We start from the raw sequence: 5,131 nt of genomic DNA on the forward strand, positions 1-5,131 counted from the left end.
ATTAATGCGCCAGATTATGAAATCAAAGGACAAATCCTACACATGGTAACTAATCAATGCCAATTTAGTGGTGCGCCGAAGGAAGATCCGAACGAACATCTTTGTACCTTTAATAGGATTTGTACTCTATTTAAAATTCGAGAAGTGGAGGATGAACAGATATATCTCATGTTATTTCTCTGGACTTTAAAGGGAGAAGCCAAAGATTGGTTAGAATCGTTACCTGAAGGGGCGATTGATACATGGGATGTTTTAGTTGAAAAATTTCTTAAACAATTCTTTCCGGCATCTAAAGCCGTTAGACTTCAAGGAGAAATTGTTACGTTCACACAAAAGACAAATGAAACTCTATATGAAGCGTGGACAAGATTCGAAAAGTTATTAAGAGGATGTCCGCAACATGGTTTAGACACTTATCAAATAGTACAAATATTCTACCAAGGATGCGACATCACTACAAGAAAAGACATCGATATAGCAGCTGGTGGTTCCATTATGAAGAAAACCGCAACTGAAGCTTACAAAATTATTGATAACACTGCTTCCCACTCACATGAGTGGTATCAAGAAAAAGATATCGTTAGATCATCTAAAGCAGCTAGAGCCGATTCTAGCCATGACTTTGATTCCATTTCCGCAAAGATAGATGCTATCGAGAGACGAATGGAAAAGATGACTAAGGATATTCACTCAATACGAATTAGTTGTGAGCAGTGTGGAGGACCACATTTGACAAAAGATTGTCTCAGTATTGAACAAACAATGGAACAAAGAGAGAATGTTTCATACATTAACCAAAGGCCTGGAAATAATTATCAGAATAATTATCAACCGCCAAGACTAATCTACAATCAAAATCAGAATTATAACTGAAATGTTCCATACAACAACCAACAAGGTCCTAGCAATCAACAAGTATCTAATAATACTTACAATCAGCAAAGACCTATTTTTCAAAATAAACCACCACAAACCGATGATAAAAAGCCAAATTTAGAAGATATGATGTCGAAGCTAGTTGAATCTCAAACTCAATTTTTCACATCTCAGAAACAAACCAATGAACAAAATGCTCAAGCATTTAGAAATCAATAAGCTTCAATCCAAAATCTGGAACAAGAAGTAAGCAACCTAGCAAGGTTGATAGGTGAAAGAAAACCGGAAAGTCTACCTAGTGATACAAATGCTAACCCCCGGAATGAAACAGCTAAAGCCATTACCACGAGAAGTGGTATTACACTTAAACCACCTGAAATGCCTGTAATTTCTGATGACGCTATTCCCACTCCACAGGCACCACAGCCTGAGCAAGATAAGGAAATAGAACCGGTAGTTGAAAAGGTTAATGAAGATAACACAGTTAAGGTTAAACCTTATGTTAAACCATATCAACCACCACTTCCTTACCCGAGTAAAATGAGAAAAGAAAGACTTGAAGCCTAGCAATCCAAATTCTTGGATATGTTTAAACAAATAAATGTCAATCTTCCTTTCATTGATGTGATTTCAGGAATGCCAAGATATGCCAAATTCCTGAAAGATCTAATCACAAATAGAAAGAAAATGGAAGAACTCTCGGCTATTACTATGAATGCAAATTGTTCCGCAGTACTGTTGAATAAGATACCAGAAAAATTATCAGATCCAGGAAGTTTCACAATTCCATGTTTTCTGGGTAGTCTTAGTTCAATAGAAGCATTGGCAGACTTAGGTGCTAGTATAAATCTAATGCCGTATTCATTATACGTTAAACTAGACCTTGGAGAATTAAAACCAACACGAATAAGCATACAACTAGCCGATCGATCAGTAAAATATCCTAGAGGGATAATGGAGAACATGCTAGTTAAAGTTGGTACTTTAGTATTTCCAGTAGATTTTGTTATTCTGGACATGGAAGAAGATTCTCGAGTTCCTCTCATATTAGGAAGACCATTCTTAAACACGGCTAAAGCAATAATAGACGTGTTTGGTAAGAAATTGACCCTAAGTATAGAGGATGAAAGTGTTACCTTTTCTGTTGATAGAGTCATGCAACAACCACAATCTGCAGATGATACATGTTATTATATTCAAACTATAGATTCACATGCATAATTGTTAGAAGAATTTCCAGAATTACAAGGAACATAAGAATGTTCTTTAGGAGAAGGAACTGAACCAATTAATGAAGCTGAAATGTTAGCTACACTCATGACTAATGGATATGAACCAACAACAGAAGAAATTCAAATGCTAAAAGAGGAAGACAAATATCGATATAAATCATCGATAGAAGAACCACCGATATTAGAGTTAAATCCACTTCCAAACCATTTGGAATACGCTTATTTACATGGTGAATCTGAATTACCTGTAATAATATCATCTTCTCTTACAGAAAATGAAAAATCTCAACTCATTTCTGTGCTAAAAGCTCATAAACCAGCTATTGCATGGAAGATTCATGATATTAAAGGAATAAGTCCTTCGTATTGCACACATAAAATCCTTATGGAAGATGTTGTTTAGAAAGAAATTATTAAACTACTAGATGCAGGTTTAATTTATCCAATCTCTGATAGTCCATGGGTAAGCCCAGTTCAATGCATGCCTAAGAAGGGTGGCATGACTGTCATCACAAATTAGAAAAATGAGCTTATTCCTACTAGGACTGTAATAGGATGGCGTGTTTGTATTGATTATAGAAAATTAAATGACGCCACCAAAAAAGATCACTTTCCCTTACCTTTCATTGATCAAATGTTGGAAAGATTAGCCAGAAATAGTTACTATTATTTTCTTGACGGTTTTTTCGGATATTTTCAAATTCCAATCGCACCCGAGGTCCAAGAGAAAACCACATTCACGTGCCCTTATGGTACTTTTGCTTACAAACACATGCCATTTGGACTTTGCAACGCCCCTACAACCTTTCAAAGGTGCATGATGGCGATTTTTCACGACATGATAGAAGAATGCATGGAACATGTCTAGTCAATCTTTTGACTTTTTAATCTTGAACAAATGCTTATTAGATGCGAATTAGATTTTTCACGCCTTTTATGACTTTTCAGTTTTCGGTGATACTTTTGAAACATGTCTAGTCAATCTTGAACGAATGCTTATTAGATGCGAACAATCAAATCTAGTACTTAATTGGGAGAAATGCCATTTCATGGTAAGAGAAGGCATCGTTCTTGGTCATAAAATTTCAAAGGAAGGAATTGAAGTGGATAGAGCTAAAGTAGATGTAATTGCTAAACTTCCACATCCCACCAATGTTATAGGAGTTAGGAGTTTTCTAGGGCATACCGGTTTTTACCGACGTTTCATAAAAGATTTTTCTAAAATTGTTACTCCTATGAATAAACTCCTAGAAAAGGATGCTCCATTCATCTTTTTAGATGAATGTATCAAATCTTTTAATATTCTTAAAGAAAAACTCACTAATGCGCCGATCATGATAACTCCAAATTGGAATTTACCATTTGAACTTATGTGCGATGCAAGTGATTTTGCAATGGGAGCCGTTTTAGGACAAAGGATTGAAAAACGATTTCAACCTATTTATTACGCTAGTAAGACGTTACAAGGAGCACAAACAAATTACACAACTACTGAAAAAGAACTCCTTGCTATTGTCTTTGCTTTTGACAAATTTCGTTCATATCTCGTTCTAGCTAAAACGGTGGTCTATACCGACCATTCTGCTCTTAGATACCTATTTTCAAAACAAGATGTCAAACCACGATTAATCCATTGGATCTTACTCTTACAAGAGTTCGATATTGAAATCCGAGATAAAAAGGGAGCAGAGAATCTCGCCGCTGATCATCTTTCTCGTCTTGAAAATCCTGAATTAGAAGTTCTAAATGAATCGGCCATACAAGATAACTTTCCTGATGAATATCTATTGAAGATAGATTATAGTGAAATTCCATGGTTTGCAGACTATGCAAACTACTTAGTATGTGGATTCCTTGAAAAAGGGTTGTCGTACCAAAAACGAAAGAAATTCTTTAGTGATATAAAACACTATTTCTGGGAAGATCCACATTTGTTTAAAAGTTGTCCCGATGGAATAATACGCCGATGTGTATTCAGAGATGAAGCTATTCAAATCTTAAACCATTGTCACACAGGACCAACAGGAGGGCATTATGGGCCTCAACTCACATCAAGGAAAGTCTATGATGCTGGATTCTATTGGCCTACAATTTTCAAAGACACACACCTTCTTTGAAAATCCTGTGATGCTTGTCAAAGGGCCGGAAAAATAAGTCAACGTGATGAAATGCCACAAAATGTCATTCAAGTATGTGAAGTATTTGACATTTGGGGTATTGACTTTATGGGTCCATTTCCAAAATCTCATAATAATCTCTACATTCTCGTTGCCATTGATTATGTATCTAAATGGGCGGAAGCACACGCCCTCCCAACTAACGATGCACGAGTTGTAGTCAACTTCTTAAAACGTCATTTTGCTAGGTTCGGAACACCGAAAGCTTTAATAAGTGATCGAGGTACTCATTTTTGTAATAATTAACTTGAGAAAGTTCTTAAAAGATATGGAGTAACTCATAAAATCTCAACCGCTTATCATTCACAAACAAGTGGACAAGTTGAAAATACCAACCGAGCTTTAAAATGTATTCTAGAGAAAACCGTAGGATCAAATCTAAAGGAATGGTCCATAAAATTGGAGGATGCACTCTGGGCTTTTAGAACAGCCTACAAAACTCCAATTGGAACCACACCTTTTAGACTCATTTACAGAAAAGCATGTCATCTTCCAGTAGAAATTGAACACAAAGCATTTTGGGCTTTGAAGACATGTAATCTTGATTTACATGAAGCCAGACGTCTACGGTTAAGTCAATTAAACCAATTAGAAGAATTAAGACATGAAGCATATGAAAATTCGTTAATCTATAAGGAAAGAACGAAGAAATGGCATGATAAAAGAATCAGAAGTTCAAAAGAATTTAAAGAAGGAGACAGAGTTCTTCTTTTCAATTCACGATTCAAGCTATATCCTGGAAAATTGAAATCAAGATGGTCTGGACCATTCATAGTCAAAAGAGTTTTCCCATATGGAACAATAGAGTTAATAAATTCAAATGGGATTGAATTTAAAGTTAATGGT

At 35.6% G+C, this 5,131-nt stretch overlaps 1 non-coding gene across 1 annotated transcript; it reads right to left on the reverse strand.

Moving 5' to 3' along the window:
• Nucleotides 1–300: 300 nt before the first annotated feature.
• Nucleotides 301–407, reverse strand: LOC139865272 (small nucleolar RNA R71). The gene has a single exon (XR_011764796.1). It is a non-coding gene; the product is annotated as a small nucleolar RNA R71 (small nucleolar RNA).
• Nucleotides 408–5,131: the final 4,724 nt, after the last annotated feature.

The sequence above is a fragment of the Rutidosis leptorrhynchoides genome, chromosome 8 (genome assembly GCF_046630445.1).
Source record: "Rutidosis leptorrhynchoides isolate AG116_Rl617_1_P2 chromosome 8, CSIRO_AGI_Rlap_v1, whole genome shotgun sequence".
Lineage (NCBI taxonomy): Eukaryota > Viridiplantae > Streptophyta > Magnoliopsida > Asterales > Asteraceae > Rutidosis > Rutidosis leptorrhynchoides.